The sequence below is a fragment of the Microcebus murinus genome, chromosome 14 (assembly GCF_040939455.1).
Source record: "Microcebus murinus isolate Inina chromosome 14, M.murinus_Inina_mat1.0, whole genome shotgun sequence".
Lineage (NCBI taxonomy): Eukaryota > Metazoa > Chordata > Mammalia > Primates > Cheirogaleidae > Microcebus > Microcebus murinus.
Window position 1 is genome coordinate 41,279,302 of NC_134117.1, and position 18,818 is coordinate 41,298,119.

General features: G+C 32.3%; 1 long non-coding RNA gene across 3 annotated transcripts in view; it reads left to right on the forward strand.

The window, feature by feature from the left end:
* LOC105870290 (uncharacterized) overlaps positions 1-18,818 on the forward strand; it is a 101,136-nt gene that overhangs the window by 2,684 nt on the left and 79,634 nt on the right. For all 3 annotated transcript variants that reach the window (XR_012922959.1, XR_001153537.3, XR_012922958.1), the window contains exon 2: positions 59-123. This is a non-coding gene — a long non-coding RNA (uncharacterized LOC105870290). The remainder of the gene's footprint in view (positions 1-58; positions 124-18,818) is intronic.

Sequence of the window (18,818 nt, forward strand, 5' to 3'; positions counted from 1 at the left end):
AGAAGAGATGGCCTGTCACTCTTAATGCCTCTATTTCTCATTATGTAATTCTCCTTAGCAAACTGCATGAAGAGATTCTCCTGGCCTTGAAGAAGCAAACAGCCATGTCATGAGCTGCCTATGGTGAGTACCACATGGCAAGGAACTGTGGGTGGCCTGTATAGGATTTGCAAATAAACCATAGCTGACAGCCATTAAGAAGGCACTGCCCTTAGTCAAAGAGCCACAGGAGGATTAAGTTTCTGCTAACAGTCTGAATAAGCTTAGAAGCAGATTCTTCCATAATTGAGCCTCCAGAAAAAACATTGCCTAGTAAATATCTTGATTGCAACTTTGTGAGACTCTGAGCAAAATGTAAAATCCTGACCTAGGGAAACTGCTTAAAATCTTACCTGTGGAAACTAGGAGATAATAAATGTGTTTTTTAAAAGATGCTAAATTATGCTAATGTGTTACACAGCAATAGCAAACTAATATAAGCAGTTTCTAAAGCAACAAAGAAGCATAGCTAATAAATGAATAAAGGAGATAAATTGAAATCTAAATAATATTCAACTAATTGAAAAGAAGACAGAAAAAGAGAAGGAGAACAAAGAAGTGAGGGGAATAGAAAACAAGTAGCAAAATGATAGATGTAAACTTAAGCATATGAGTAATCACCATTAAATGTAAATGTCTTAAATATACAATTAAGATGCAGAGATGATTAGATTCCAAAGCAAAACTCAGTTATATTAAGAAGTACATTAAATATAAAGACACAAATAGATAACAGTAAAAGGATTAAAAAAAACCATGTTAACACTAATTAAAAGAATACCGGAATGGCTATTTTAGTATAAATGTATATATTTCAGACAAAAGAATAACAGAAATAAGATGATTTCATAATGATAAAGGGGTCCATTGATCAAGTAAACTTAATCATGAATATTTTTGCACACCTTATATCAGACTATCACAATACATGAATCAAAACCTGAACTGCAAGGAGAAACATGCATTGAATGTGATGGAGCAGCCTTTTTTTTTTTTTAAATCTAGTTAACTCCTAATCTTTATTTAAATTTCTGTTAAAATTTTTTAGACATGGTCAGGCCTTCTTTACCTATTTACCTATATTAAGCCACCTTATTGTAGGCTTACAGAGCTTTATGGACTTTGTAATTCTAGTCACATTTGAATTTTTACATCTACTTGTAGAATTATTTGAACTCTCCTTTTTTAATCAGCAAGCTTATTGAAGACAAGAGTTATATTTTTGTTTATAACTAAGAGCAATTAATAATATTTTTTTGGCTACATTATCGTATAAGGGAAATTTTATGTAAGGCCTTAGTAGGCCATTTTAAGGATACTGGTTTTTTCATAAGAGTAATAGAAAGCTATTGAAGGTTTCTAGATAATTATTGACAAGTCAGAGTTTAGTATGGCAAAGCTAAGCCTGAATTGTGGTTGGGAAAATGAAAACAACTGGAAAATAATAATATTACAGGAGCCTTAGTGAAAGGCAAAAACATTTTGGATTCTGTAAATGGATAATAGAGATAGAAATAATGCATTTAGGTAGGATGAATATTTAGGCTTTATGATTGATGGGGGCAAATTCATCTGAGATTCATAGAGCATTAAGGAAGTAGAAGTAATGAGATAAGACATATCTTTGCAATTGTCTATAAAAATGGCTCTAATATTTGATAAAACATTAAAAATGACATACTAGAATGTCATTAGAATCAATTTTAATTGCATATAAACTGCTGTTTGGTGTGTTCACCTCTCCTAGCATTGTTTTAGTATTTGAAGCTGTTCTCCAGATCGTCTCTGCCCAGTGGCAAGGTCATCTAAATGAGTCATGGAAATCTAATGAATAAAACATTAAATATGTAAGTATATTCATATATACATATACTCATTTTCTCTTTCTTGCTCTCTCTCCCCCCAACTCTACATATGTCTTCATTTGTATGTATCTCTTACACCATAAACAGTTAACTAAAAAGCAGCATTTTAATATCCATTTAATTTTCCCTTTGACTATTAGCACCAATCTTTTTTACCTATACAATCTCTGACTTTTTTAAAATCTCTGATTTTTTAATTTCCATTTCACAATTCTTCATATGTTAGTATGATGTAGCTTCATTGTAATATTTATTAATTTACAGACTAAAGCAATAATGATTTAGATAAATAAAGCAAATGTGCCAAAACATTTTGAAAGGATGCTTAAAAGTGTACCTGCAGTAGTAATCATTTCATTATGTATATGTCAAAACATCATGTTGTATACCTTAAATATATACAATATAAAATTTCATTCACTATGTCATATAACTCTCAAAAATACTTGTTTTCCTTTTCTACCTTCCTAAACATAGGGATATTTCTGTGTTTGTATTACTTCACAATTAACTGATTAGACAATTAACTGATGCATGTTTTTCTCTATATTTCTTAAATATTTTCCAAGTAGGGCCTTAGAACTTAAAGAAATTAACCTGCTGAATTTTAAAAAAAGAGAGATATTTTGGTAATAGTAACTTTTTAAAAACATTTTTCCATAAGTAGCATCACAAAATATATGATGAAAATTTTATAAACTAACCCAAACTTGGTAAATATTCCTTTAGTCTAGATGTTTCAATGCATTAAAACAAATTGTATATCTGATTAGAGTACTTATGTAGTAATCTAATCATATGGCAGACACTAAGATAATTAAAAGTATTCAATAGAGATTCACACTCTTGATGAGCAAAATGCTTTTCTAAAACAATGAAGATTTCCTGTAGTTTTATTGTGTTTTCAGTGCTCCTTTGGGAATAAAGGATCCTCATTTTACATACTTTTTAAAGCAGCTTTATTTATATATAAATTATATATTATAAATTACCAATTATAAGTATGAAATTTGGTAATTTTATTACATTTATAGAATTGTGCAGTTGGATTTAAGACATTTTCATCACCCCTAAGAGATCCATTTTGCCATTTGTAGTGAATCCCAATTTCTACTCCCAGGTCCAGATGAACACTGATACAATTTTTGTCTCTATATCCTTTTCTAGACATTCAGGATAGATATGATATGTACTTTATTTACATCTGGCTGCTTTCCCTTTGCTCATTGTTTCTGAGGTTCATTCGTGTTGTAGCATGCTATCAATAATTTGTTCCTTTTTATTGATTAATATGTTCCAATGTGTATATATAATGCATAGAGTTTATCTGTTTATCAGTTGATAGAAATTATATCATTTCTAGTTATTGATGTTTATAAATAATGCTGCTGTGAACTTTCCCTTAAAGGTTTTTATGTGAGTATGTATTTACATTTCCCTAGATATGATACCTAGGAATGGAGTAGCTAAGTCACAAGATAAATATATGTTTTGACTTTTTAAGGAAGTGGCAAGATGTTTTCTAAAGTGGTGCCACCATTTTATATTCCCACCAACAATATACAAGGGTTTCAATTTGTACACGTCTTCATGTGTTGTGCTCAGTAATTTTGATTATAACCATTCTTGTGGGTGTAGCGTAGTATGTCATTATAGGCTTAATGTACGTTTTCCCCTAATTTCTAATTATAATTGCCATCTTTTTATGTTTATTATCTATTTGCATTTTTTCTTGATTGAAATGTCTATTCAAATATTTTTCCCATTTAAAAATGTGGTTATTTATTTTCTTAATATTGAGTTGTAAGAGGTATTTGTATTCTACATATAAATCGTTTTTATTAGACATATAATTTGCAAATATTTTTTCCCAGTCTGTGGCTTATCTTTTCATTTTTTAGTGTCTTTTAAACTATTAAGAACATTTTGCCTAACTAAAGTTATAGAATGTTTTTTCTCAAAGATTTTTTTTAGTTTTAGCTCTGATATTTACATCTGTGATCCACTTTGATTTAATTTTTGTGTATGATATAAGGAAAGAGTCTAAATTAATATTTCTACATATGGACATCCAATTGTTGTAGCACCACTTGTCAAAAGACTATTCTTTCCTCATTTCATTGCCTTGGCCCTTTTTGTCAAAAATCAATTGGCCATATAATTTATTGTATATTTCAAAATAGCTAGAAGAGAAGATTTGATATGTTCTTAACACAAAGAAATGATAAACGTTTGAGATGATGGATATCCTAAATATTCTGATGTGATCATTACACATTGTATGCATGCATCAAAATATCACATATACCCATAAATATGTATAATTAGTATATATTGATAAAAAGTTAATCTGAAAAAAATCAGTTGGCCATAGGTGTATTTAGTTTGCTTTACTGTCAACTCTGTTTCATTGATCAACATTCCTGTTGTTATAGCAGTGCCACATTGTTTTGATTAGTGAGCCTTGATAGTACATTTAGAAATTGGGAAATGTAAATTTTCCAACTTCTTCGATAAAAATGCCTTGGCTATTCTGACTCATTTGGATTTTTGTATACATTTTAGAAATGTCTCATCAATTTCTGCCAAAAGGCATGGTAGGATTTTTTTGTTTGTTTTTTTAGAGATTGTGCTGAATTAATTTGTAAGATACAGATTATGGTTCTTGTTTTTCTGTTTTTTTTAATTTTTAATTTTCATTTTTGCTACTATATGGTATTTCAAAGCTTAGCTGCCAATAATTTTTAAAGACAATATTCTTACTGCATGAGGCACTGAACCACCTATTACCCAGCAATTCTCTGGAACTAGTGAGACTGAACATTAGGCTGTTAAGCTCTGATTTCTCCACTTAAGTATCTTAGATACAAATATAGAGGTGGACCAGTTAGATTTCTAGAAAAAAAAAATTATACTCAAAGAATTTGAAACAGTGACCTCAGCTTTTTTAAAAGGAAGTAGGCATAAAGGTTAAATACTTAGTTATTAGGACAGAGTAAGATTATATTGAAAAGCTAAATAATTTTCTCTGACACAATTAGGAAATTTTTTCCTTCATAAACATGTAAGTAAAACTGTCCTCTGTGTGAATATCAGGAGCCAATTTTAAAACTTTGAGAAAGGCAACAGCTAGTTCAAAACTAAGATACATGTTTTGAAATTAGAAAAGAAAATGGACCAGTTCCTCCTTAAACCTGGTATCTGTGGAAATTATAAACTACATGACCAAAATTCACATTTATTAATACAAAGGGACTATATTAGATTTTTTAAAAAATTCATAGCTTCTCTATTAATTGCCACAAAGAAACTCTGAATTGACTTTTAGTATTCCAAATTAATAGAAAAGAAACAGAAACTCACGAAACTAAATAATCAAAGCCACAGAGCTAGTTAAGTGCCAAATCTAAATCTGAAACAAATCTGTCTGACACCAAAGTTTGCTCTATTACATGTGCCAATTGGAATTAGACCTAAGAGGTTTTTAGCAATAAAACTCAGTTGTCAAAGGCCATTTTTCTTGTGTCATCACCATCTAACTCTCTACCTTCTACTCAAGAAATGTTTTAAAAATTGATTTGAATAAGCTTTGTGGGTTTTTTTGTGTGTGTCTGTTCTACCCATATGCAGTAGTGGTGCTTTACTTCCAAAATATTAATATATATTTCTTATACTTGGTTTCTGAAATCTTAAAAAACTTTGTTGAGAATTTCAAATACTAAAATAGTTGAGAGAGGGCATGTCTCAAATAGACATATAGCAGTAACATTCATCGGGTGTCGGGCAGGTGGGAGGGGGGAGAAAGGGATGAGTATTTTCACATCTAATGGGTGCAGTCTGTACCATCTGGGCGATCGACATGCTTAAGGCTCTGACTCAGGTGGGGCAAAGGCAATATATGTCATCTAAACAATTGTACCCCTGTAATATGATGTAATAAAATTAAAAAAAAAATCCTTCAATCACAGCACTCCACTAGCTAGCATTTTCAACATTTTACATCTTCCACCATATTTTCTATATTTGTTTTACAGGGAAAGTGAGTGATATAGAGTTCATTCCAGGTGATGAAAGCCCAACTTTGACTAAGAGAGGCATATTTCATCAGAGGAAATGAGTTGCCCCATGAAAATAAATATAATCAGATTTCTTACAGCACAGTTCATGGCAAAACACAAAGAACATGATCTTTGGAATAACATAAATACAAGTTTAATTGCAGTTCAACTACTGAGTACATTTGTAACCTTAAACAATTGAATAAGAATTCAATTCTGCCATTTATTAGATAAGGATACTAATGTTGAGAATGCTTTTTGTGGAAAACATAAAAGGTAATTTTTGAAAAATGTCTCAACTTATGTTTGACACATAGTAGATGTTATTAACATTTTAATTTCTGCTTCCATCAACTCCTTTTGGGAGTCATATTTAAATGTAGGCAGAACAGGAATAACTACAGAAATGATTTAAGGATAATATTTTGTATAAGAATTTAGTAAATGCTTAAAAGTATACAATATGAAATAGACGAATTTTCCATTAACCTATCTCTTCCAGTTGCATTAATGTTTAGTATGATTTACAATCTTTACTTTTCATAGTATCCTATTCATGTTTCAATGTCAACTTGGTCAATAAACTTAAAACTCTAATTTGGGGTTTCACCAAAACAATTAAATACCATTGTATTTAACAATTAAATACCAAATAGCCCATTCCAGCGGCTTAACAATCTAATTCCAGGGGCCTAACATTTAGCTCAGAAAGCTATCACTATTCTTCCATGAACTATGATTCTGAGAGTCAGTGAATGGTGTTAACTACAGCCATGTTTTTTGTTACTTTGAGATCATGATACTACATTTTGTTTTAGGAAGGATCTTGTTGTCTAGCATTTAAATTGCAGATCATAAAGCAATTCTTGCCTTGGCTTGCTAGTTCCAGATGGATAGATTCCGACTTATACACTGTTCAATTCCCTCTTTTAGCCTGTCATTCCTCTAACAATGCTCAGCATCCGTGCAATTTGGACACGGACCATCTGAACTAAATTGCAAGACCCTCATGAGAAAGGGTATCTCACTGGGAGCAAATGCCCATGAAAGCCTTTGAATCTTTTCTAATCACGATCTAACTTTACAGCTTCTTACTCTTTGTTTTATGACAGTAATGAACCAAAACATCGCAATGAGACCCTGCAAGCTAAAGGGATTATTTTTAAGTTTCAAACTCATTTTTATGTATCTGCTACACTTACAATCATGTTTCGATTGTTTCTATTGCTTCAATCTAATTTTTAAGGGAGATAGTTTTCGCCCTATCTATAAAACTCTTTTTTAACTGTTAAAGTAGAGTTATCTTTTACTCTTCATAGCCTAAGGTATGCACAAAATTGATTTGCTTTTACCATGCAATAGCTATCAAGATTCGCCCAAAGATAGCTAGTATTTCATAGGTATACAAAGTGAGCAGCTTGGAAAAGCAAGGGAAAGAACGAGAACATAATCTGGGGATTTTCTGCCATCCAACATGTATCTATCTACTTTATAATATTGCAATATTACTGTAGAAGTCACTTTGAAAATTTTTGTTTGAAAATGATTATGAAAAAAATAAGTCATAAATACTCAGGTAACTTTATATAATATTTCCTTTTAAATATTAATAAAGTGCATTAAAAATAAAAAGTCATTTGTTAGCCTTTTCCCCTTCCATGTCTCTCTATATAAACACCCTGTGTCCAACACCAATATGATTTGGAAAGTTATTTTAGTTTTCCAGGTACATAAAACTTAAAAAAAAATCATGGTGATTACAATATTGGTTTTCATTATTTCATTGTCACAAATATGTACTGTGCTATTTTAAAAGTAGCATTATTCTGGTATTTTTCATCAGTTCTTTTGGCAGTTTTAAATATCTAGATATATTTTTTTAATCAAAGTATACAAAGGTACTTGTCTGTATTAAAATTTTAAATCAAAAATTCCTCTACTCAGTAAAATTCCTCTAAATTATTGTACCTGTAAAATTATATTTACTTGAGTTTCTGCTGAGATTAAGCATCTTTCCTAATTATATAAATGATTTGTGTTTTTCTAAGAGCTAGTTAGGACATCTATCTAATTATAGGTCTTACTGAGGGAACAATCTTCGCATGATGATTTAGGGAATTTAGGGACTATTAAAGATATCTGAAATACATAAATAGAACCTTCTTTGAAAATATCTGATCAAAACTTTTGTCCATTTTTTAAAATGAGGTTTGATGTTCTATCATCAAGGTATATGTTCTTCATATATTCTGGACATAAGACCCTTGTCAGATGTATGTTTTGCAAAAATTTTTTCATCTGTTACTAACATTTTCCATTATTGAAAAGTGTACTACAAAAACCAAATTAAAAAAATATATAGTGCAATATATCGAAGTTTTCTTTTATGATTTGTATTTTTATACGTATATCATCTCAGAAATATTTGTCTAAGCCAAAGACACAAAGGTTTTTCTCAAACGTTTCTGCCAAAAAGTTTTTTCCTACTCCTTGGTTTGTATTTATGATCAATTTCAAGTGTACTTTTGAGTGTAGTATGAGGTAAATGTTGAGGCTCATATATATATATATATATGTATATATATATATATATATATTTCACACACACATATATATTAATATATGTGTATGCATATGTATTGTTATCCATTTTGTTATTTTATATAAATTCTATTTTGCTGAGATTTTCTGTTTTCATGTGTTTCAAGAGAATTCATAGTTAATTTCTAAAGCATTTTTATGATAGATAGTTGCTTTAAATTCTTGTCAGATAACTTCATTTCCATATTGGTATTTGTTAATTGTCTTCTCTCATTAAATTGTGATTTTCCTGATTTTTGGTATAATCTACTTCTGTGAGCTTTAATTCCCATAAAGTTTAGTTTTTGACCCTTGCAATGTTTTTCTTGTCTGCTTTATTTTTCTGGTGCTGTTGGAGCTCTTTCTGCTCAATCCCTACTGGTGCCATCTGTGAGGTCACTGGCAATCTTCTGTTGGGAAGCTAGAAGCCACTGGGCCTTGTCTTATGCCCCTGGGTAGAAGCCAGGGAGGCACAGGGCTTTGCTACTGTTGTAGCTGTGAGCAGATGGGACTGGTTCTAGAATGGGGGATAGAATAGCGAGGGCTTTGCTTCTCTGGCTGCCATATCATACCACCCACCTGGCCTGAGTTGTGGAGCAGAGGCTGGGATGGCTGAGGCATCTTTGCTGCTAGTAAATTGGATCATCAAAAGAGGCCTCTTTTGTGGAAAAAAATGCTTGGGGCTCCCCACTAGACCTGTTGGGCTTCTACTTTCCCAGACCTTTGGTCAGAAAGAGCAGGTTTTTCCTTTTTTCTTTTCTTTTTTTTTCTCCTTCTTTTTTTCTATTATGCCTGTTAGTGGTTCCTTGGTGCAGGTTTCCAGTAACGGGTATATGAGAGATAGAAACAAAACCCAGGGAACTTATCACATTGTTATTTCTCAAGTTCTATACTCTCTAGCCTGTCTGCCACCTTTTCAACACTCAGAGTCCTCTTACTCGTGTCTATTAAGTATTTTCTGGAGTATGTTGTATGTAAAGAGAAGGAATAGGGTAAAATGAACCTATACCATCTTGTTTCTGAAGCCTTAGCTATTGTTTTTATAGCTGTGGTTATAACATTTTATATCATTAGAAATGAGCACTAAATTATGAATAAACGAATTAATAACTAAGTGGTCATCTAAAAGGAAAGAAGACAGGAAGAAAGGAAAGAAGAAAAGAAAGCATAAAGGGAGAAAAAAGAAAAGGAAAGAAAGAATGCTGTTGTCAATGGACTGTTCTAATAATGGCATTATACGTTGAAATGGACACCAGCCTTGTTACTAATAAATGTAGAATTTGGGGCATGAATTTAAATTCTATAAACTTATATTTTCTCATTTATAAAATAAAAGGCTTTGCTTAAAATTTGTAATTCCTTCCAGTCATGTATGCTCTGGCTCTTAAACAGCTTCTCTGAAAGTCACAATTAATGCTCTACTTAAAAATGTTCTGCTATTAAGCTTATAGTTGCACCTCCTGAGGCAGCATGCAAGCCCTTTGGCACAGCTGTGCAGTAGCGAGGAAACAGCAGCAAGTCAATTGGATTGGTGTAAAACAATAGGAGATTCTGTACGTTTTCCCAAGCAATGGCATATGTAGGGCATGAGTCAAAGGACTCGAGCTGCCAAAAATGAAAGGCACAACAGAGCTTTCACCTGTGAGCAGCTGGTCATACACTTTAGGTTTTCCAAATATGTGCACACATTGAGAGAAACCCACCCAGTGGCTATTATCTTTGAACATCAAGGACAAACATGTCATGGCTAATGCCTATCCAACTGTTAATGCAGTCTATGCCTTTGTGGGAACTTCTGTTCCCAGTCTAAAGGATATTTCGTTTTACTGATGTACTCTGCCTTGTTGATATATCATTAGCACCCAAACTTTTTATATAAGAAGTCACTAGGAATATGCTGAGGGTGCACATTTACTCTTTTTGCCCAAATTCACTAATGACCTTATATAAAGAGTGTTAAACACATCTTGGAATTGAGAATAAAATTGTAACAAAGGAAAATATAGGTCATTAAAATACTTTTCATGGTAATATCGTAAACAGATTTTGTATACACATGCATACACAATTTTGCTGCAGGCATAGATAGATACACTATCCTTAACAGTTGTGTAGTATGTTTGATGAATATATATGGCACCCTGGTTGGTCTTTTCAGGTACAAGTATAAAGATAATTCAGTTAATATTATGAGAGCTTTCTACAATCTCTTCTGTGAAATGTAAATAGAACTTTCTATTAATAACATATAATCTGATTATTTCCATTTCCACTGCTTTATCATCTTTTAATGCATATGTATTAAATACCTAATGCATGCAACATACTGTATGTGATGTTTACATATAGGAACGTATGGTACAGGGTGTGAATAAAACAAATATGAAAGTTAGTCTGTTAGGTGAATGCTTGAGAGACCAAACTCTTTAAATATCTTTCTAGTCTCTACATGATACGGACTCTGTTTACAGCTTTTCACATTTTCCTTTTTATTTTCTTCTCCCTACTTCCTCAATTCCCCTACCCTCACTATATAAATAAAGTGTGCTTTCTGTCGCCCTAAACCTTTCTCACATGCTCTTCCTTTTGAGTGAAATGCCATCTCATCTTCCAAACTTGCATGTTTATGTGCAAAGAACCATTCGTATTTCATCCCTGGCTTTGTTATCAGTTCTAGAAGACATTTCCAGGTGATCCTGATAGCCATTGGACGTTAGCTAAGTGTCCCTGCTCTATTCTCCCATATCACTGTATGTATACTGTCTTACAATACCTCTTATTACATAGTTTTAAATAATATTATATAGTAATGTTTAATTATTCATGAGTTTAAAATATCTCTTAAAATTGTTTTAATTGTGGCAAAAACATGTAACATGAAATATACAAATGTTTATGTGTACATTACATTATTGTTAATTTTATGCACATATTTGTATGGCAGATCTCTAGAATGTTTTCATCTTTTGTAACTAAAACTGTATACCCATTGAATAGCAACTCTTCATTTCCTGCTATCCCCAACCCTTAGCGAGCACTAATTCCACTTTCTATTTATAAGAATTTGAGACTTTAGATACCTAGTATAAGAGAAGTCATAAAATATTTGTCCTTTTGTGATTGGCTTATTTCACTTAGCATGATATTGTCAGTGTTCATCCATATTGTAGCATATGACAGGATTTCCTTCTATTTGTAAGGCTGTATACTGTCCCACTGTATGTAAATGCCACATTTTCTTTATCCATTCATTCATCAATGAACATTTAGGTCCTTTCATCTCTTGCCTATTGTGAGCAATGCTGCAGTTAACACGGGAGTGCAGATATCTATTCAAGATCCTTATTTCATTTTTTTTTTTTTGGATAAATACCCAGAAGTAGTAATGCTGAATCATATGGTACTTCTATTTTTAATTTTTTGATGAAACTCCATGATATTTTCCATAGTGGTTGCACCATTATAAATTACCAAAAGTGCACAGGGTTCCAATTACTCCACATTTCCATCAGCACTTGTTATTTTTTGTTTTTTGGTTTTTTTCTTTTAATTTTTATAATGGCCATTCTAATGGGTGTGAGGTGATATCTCATTGTAGTTTTATTTGCATTTCCGTGATGATTAGTGATGCTGAACATCTTTTTATACCTGTTGGACATTTCTGTGTCTTCTTTGGAGAAATGTCTATTCAACTATTTTTTGGTTGGCCATTTGTCTTTTTGTTATTAAATTATTTGAGTTCCTTATATATTTTTGGTATTAATCCCTATATCAAATATATGCATTCCATACAATACTTTTTCACTCTGTTGATTGTTTGCTTTTCTGTGCAGGGATTTTTAAAAAGTTTGATTTAGTTCCATTTGTCTAGTTTTGCCTTAGTTGCTTGTGTTTTTGGTGTCATCTCCCAGAAGTTATTGCCATAATCAATGTTATGAAGATTTTTATCTATATTTGTTTTATATTTTCAGGTCTTACATTTAAGTCTTTAATCCATTTTCAGTTGATTTTTGTGTATGTTGTAAGATAGAGGTCCAGTTTTATTTTGCATGTGGATATCTGGTTATTTCACCACCATTTGTGCAAGAGACTATCCTCTCTGTGTAGTTTTGGCACCTTTGTCAAAGATCATTTGAATGTATATACATGGGGTTATTTTTAGGAACTCTATTCTGTTTAATTGGTCTGTTCTTATACCCAATTTCACACTGATTTGACTATTATAGTTGTGTAATATACTTTGAAGCCACAGAATGTGAGACCTTGAGCTTTTTCTTTCTCAAGATTATTTTGACTAATGAAGGTCTTTGGTGGTTGCACATGAATTTTAGGATTGATTTTTATATTTCCCCCAAAAAAAATGCTATTGGGATTTTGATGGGGATAACATTGAATCTGTACAACACTTTGGGTAGTATGAAAATATGAACAATATTAAGTCTTCCGATCCACAAACATGGGATGTCTTTCCATATTTGGATGTCTTTTTTAATTTCTTTTAGCAAAGCTTTGTAGTTTTCAGTGTATAAGTCTTTCACCACCTCAGTCCAGTTTCTTCCAAAGTATTTTATTATTTTTGGTGCTATTGTAAATGGAAGTGTTTTCTTAATGTCCTTTTTAGATTGTCCAGTTGGTGTATAGGAGCATCACTAATTTTTGTATGTTGTTTTGTATACTGCATCTTTGCTGAAATGGTTCATTAATTCTCAAATTTTTTTGTGGAATTGTTAGGGATTTCTTCATATAAAATTATGTCACTTTTGAACAGAGATAATTGTATTCATATTTTCTGATTTGAATTCCTTCTCTCTTTCTTTCTCTTTCTCTCTCTCTCTTTCTTTGTTCTCCTCCTCTCTTTCTTTCTTCTTTCCCAGTTGGTCTTTCCAGAACTTCCAGTGTTCTGTTAAATAGAAGTCGTGATAGTGAGCATCCTTGTCTTGTTCCTAAGCTTAGGAGGAAAAGCTGTGAGTTTTGCATCATTGAGGATTATGTTAGCTGTGGGATTTTCATATATGGCTTCTATTATGCTAAGGCACTTTTTTTTACATAACTAGTTTGTTGAGAGGTTTATTATCATGAGAGGATGTTGAATTTGACAAATGCTTTTTCTACATCTATTAAGATGATTCTGTGGTTTTTATTTTATTCTGTTAATGTGGTGTATTACATTAACTGAGTTTTGTATGTTGAACCGTCCTTGCATCTCAGGGATAAATCCCACTTGACCATGGTATAGGAACCTTTTACTGTGCTATTAAACTTTGTTTGCTAGTATTTTCTGAGGATTTTTGCCCCTATAGTCATCAAAGATATTGGTCTGTAATTTTCTTTTCTTGCAGTGTCTTTCTTTTGAAGAAGGGTAATGGTACCTTAATGAAATGTTCCTTCTTCATTTTTTAGAAGAGTTTAAAAATATTGGTGTTAATTCTTAAAATGTTTGAAAGAATTATCCAGTGAAGCCATTTGCTTCTGAGATATTCTTTGTTACGAGGTTTTTGGTTATTGATTCAATATCTTTTCTACTTATAGGTGTTCAGATTTTCTACTTTTTCATGATTCATTCTTAGTAGGTAGCATCTTTTTAAGAGTTTTTTGATTTCTTCTAGCTTATTGGCATATAATTGTTCACAGTAGTGTTTATGATCCTTTTAATTTTCATTTTATCAGTTGGAATGTCTCCTTTATTTCTGATTCTATTTATTTGAGTCTTCTCTTTTATTATATTAGCTAGTCTAGCTAAGGGTTTTTCAATTGTGCTTTTCCCTTTTTGAAAAAACTATTAGATTCAACCTTTTCTTGCACCTACTCTCTATTTTTCTACCTTCTATTTCATTTATTTGTTCTCTGATGTTTATTATTCCCTTCCTGCTGCTAATGTTGGTCTTAGTTTGGTCTTTTTTTTCTAGTTCTTTAAGGTATAAAGTTAAGTATTTATTTGTGATTTTTTTTTTAATATAAGCATTTACTTCTGCAAACTTCATTCTTAGTCCTGATTTTGCTGCATCTCATATATTTCAATGTTATATTGTCATTTTGGTTATCTCAAGTTATTTTCTAATTTCACTTTTGATTTCTTTTTTTTGTCCAAGTAATTAAGAGTGTGTTGTTTAATTTCCATATATGTGAATTTTTTAGTTTTCTTTGTGCTGTTGATTTATAGTTTTACTCCATTGTGGTCAGAAAAGATACTTGTTATTAATATAATTTAAAACTTTTAAAATTTGTTAAGACCTGTTTTGTGCCATATCATATAGTTCATCTTACAAAATGTTCTGTGTATGCTTGAGAAGACTGTATATTATGCTGCTGTGGGGTGGAACATTCTGTATAAATCTATGAACTCCATTTGGTCTATATTTTGTTCAAATCATCTGTGTCCTTATTGTTTCTCTCTGTATGTTTTTGAAAATGAGGTACTAAAATCTCCTCTATTTTTGTGTTACTCTCTATTTCTCCCTTCTTTCTGTCAGTGTTTTATTTTATTTTTTTCATATATTTTGGTGTTTTGATAATGCATACATAAATGATTATAATTATTATATCTTCTTGGTGAATGGACCATTTTATAATTATATAATGTTATTCTTATTGTCTTGTGACAATTTATGACTGAAAGTCTATTTTGTCTGACATAAATGTGGCCTATCCTACACTCTTATTGTTAACATTTGCATGGAATATTTTGTTACCATTTGCATGGACTCCTTCTGGGTCATTCATAATGCATATATTGGTCCATTTGATGGTGTACCAGAAGTTCCTTTGGATTTCTTCACTTTTTTAAGTTATTTTTTTTTCTTTTTGCTCCTCTGACTGGCTATTTTCAATAAATCTTATTTCAATAGGTCTTATTGCCAGTTTGCCATTTTCTTCTTCAGTTGATCAAGTCTGCTATTAAACCCCTTTAGTTAATTTTTCAATTCAGTTACTGTGTTCTTTAGCTCCAAAATTTGTGATTTAAAATAAAATTCTGTCTCTTTTTTGATAATTACATTGTATTCATTCATTGTTTGCCTGAGCTCATTGAGCATCTTTACAATAGTCATTTTGAATTCTTTGTCAGGTAATTAATATACCTCTATTTTTTAGGATCAGGTTCTGGAAATTTGTTTCTTTGATTAAGTCATATATCCCTGGTTGTGTGTCCTGTAACTTTGTGTTAGGATCCATGCATTTGATATAACAATCACCTTTTCCTTTGTTTCTGGACTGGCTTCCTATTAGGAAATACTTTTGTAGTCACCTTGTCTAAAGATTCTAGTAGCCTTTCAAACCTTTTCTGGGAATGTATCTTCTCTGGTACTGTGCAAGCAATTTTGCAATTAGAGAGTTTTGCTTGTTTCTTTTTCAGGAGGTTGTTGTTTCTTGATCTCTGGTGTCTTCTCTGGTACTACAGGTTCTTTGGCTCTGACTGCAGCCACTGAGCTCTGTTTTGTTCTCCATATACCCCCAGGCGTCCATGGTGTGATTGTTCTGTCAGTGCCTGGGTTAGGTGAGACTGAAATTTGTCCCTCTGGCAGCCCACTGAAAAGCAAGAATTTAGATACAGAGTCCACTATTTTATTTTCTTCCCAAGAGAGAAGCCAAGAGCTAGGCACTTACTCCTTGTTTAGTGAGCTGTGCTGGCTTTTGCCTGTGTTTATTACAAGTTTTCTGATGCTATCACAAGCCCCTGAGCTCTCTTTTGTTCTCTATGGCCCCAGGCACTTAAGGTATGATGGTTACCCATCAGTGCTTTGAATCAGGTAAGACAGAAGTTATCCCCTCAGGCAGCCCACCAAATATCTGAACATTCTACTCTTGTTTTTCTTTCCCAAAAGAGATGCCAGAAATTGGGCTTTCTCTTCCAATTATGAGCTGTGCCAGCTTGAGAGAGGAGCTTACACAATTGAAGTGAAATGGCTTTTCTTATCCTTTCCAATGCAGCTATTTGTAACTTTGAGCTTACCAAGAGAACTGCATCTCCTTCCTGACTTTAGGAATTCTCATAAGGCTTTTGGGGCTGTATTTTCTTGTTAACTTGGTATTTTGGTGGGAAAACAAGGTCTGTTGCTTACTATTCTGATACCTTACTAACATGACTTCTGGATTTTTATCATATTGAACAACATTATTCTCTTAGCCTGGCACATAATTGGTGTTCAACAAATATCTGTAGAACCTATGTAAACTACTCCTAATTCAGGCTTAGAATAGTAAAAAAAACTTGTTTCTTAATGACATCCAAAATACTTGATTTTGTGAAGACATTCATTGTCTTGGCAATGTTATTTCTCTTCAACACTGTGGGTTTCAGGGCCTAGTCTCCATGCACATCCAACATATAAACAACAAGGCCTTGAACAATGCTGTCGAATACAACATTCTGCAATGATGGACAGACATGTTTATTTCTGCTCTCCAAAAGGGTTGCCAGAATCCGTATGTGGCTTGTCAACACTTGAAGTGTGCCTACTGTGTCTCACAGAATTTTAAATTTTATTCAAATTTAATTCTTTTAAAATTTACTTTTAAATAGCCACATGTGCCTAATGGTTACTATACTAGACTGTGCAGCTCTAAAATTCTTGATAGCTATTATGGGTGTCTAAAAATGCAGTTTGAAAGTATTTATGCTACAACATTCTCTTTATGAGAGAGACATTCTCTTTATATGAAAAGAAACTTACAGAAATGCAGTGCCATTGTATTGAATTGGCCATAAGATTCTACCTGCTGTCAAACCCAATTGTTTTTTGTTTTGCTTTTTGTTGTTTTCTTTCTTCTTTCTTTTTGTTCTCTTTTGGTCATTTTCTTGGCTATATATATATGCATCATAAAAACAGATGATGACTCAGTTTTCTTGTTGATGTTATTGTTCCTTGGTATTTTAAAATTACATCAAAGCAATAGTGTATATTTATTTAGATCAAATAATACTACAAGGTTGAGATATCTTCCTAGCAACCACTTTACTCCATCCCTGAGTTGTGGTCCTTTGAAACAACCACTTCAAACTCTTATAGCTATTTCTCCTGATATTTCCCTTCATACATGTAAAATATGCATAAAACTTTTTGAAGTTTAAGTATTATTCTATATTTATCTAAGTCAGATAAGGATCCAGTTCTCTTATATCCTCCCATTACACACACACACAAATATGCACGCACACTGACATAATATGGTTATGTTGTAATTTTAGTCAAATTGAATTTCAGTACTTACTACTGAGGCAGAATTTGAGGGAGAAAATGCCTATCATCTATACATGATTTTTCTTTTCACATGAGCACCACTGGTTTTGTTTTGCTTCCTCTCCTCACATATTTCATTCCAGAGGAGGTGAGGTTATCAATCTAATTGGTGAGTTTGGAAGAAGAAACAGAGAAGATTTGGCTTTGACTTTTCCTCTCACCTCTTCCTATTAAGAATGAACTTGCTTATTGAGTATCGATTTTATAGAAACTCAGCTGTACACATTGAGTCTTGATCAATTAAATAGAAATCAAGGGCTTCAGCAAAGTTTTTGGGTCTGAGAAAGCTCCAAGAGGTGGGCAGGCCATAGGAAGCAAAGGTTAAATCATTTTGACAAGGGATTTAACTTCTTCAATCATTAGGGGTTTTTTTAATGTAAATCACTGAAAATTATTTTACTTTGTAGAAGTCATAAACATTTTTGGAGAATCAAATAAGATGATGACTGTACATAAATTGGCAGAATTCCAGGCACACACTGAATTATTAATAAAATATAGTAATGTTATTATCTGCATAACAGTTATACAATAAGAAGAACAGTTCAGATTCCTTCACATTATACTCTTCATGTTACCCATGATGTCATAGTAATTTGTGGCAGCCATTAAAATGACTGGGAAGATTGATAATAACATATATAAGGATAGTTCAAGAGTACTGACCCTTAATCAGAATTAGAGTCAGTGCTATTTATCCCTGATATACAGTATATTATGATTTTTTTAAAGTCCATGCTGTTCTTGACTGAACTGTACCCCTTCCTTCCAAATTCTAATGTTGAAGTCCTAATTCTCCATATGACTCTAAGATAGGGCTTTTAAGGAGGTAATTAAGGTTATATGAGGTCATAATGGTTGGACCCTAATCCAATAAGTTTAGTGTCCTTATAAGAAGAGGAAGACATCAGAGGAAAGATGCACACAGAGGAAAGATCATGTGAAGACATAGCAAGAAGGCTGCAGCCTGCAAGCCACGGAGAAAGATCTCACCAGAAACAAACCATGCCAGCACCTTGATCTTGGACTTCCAGACTCCA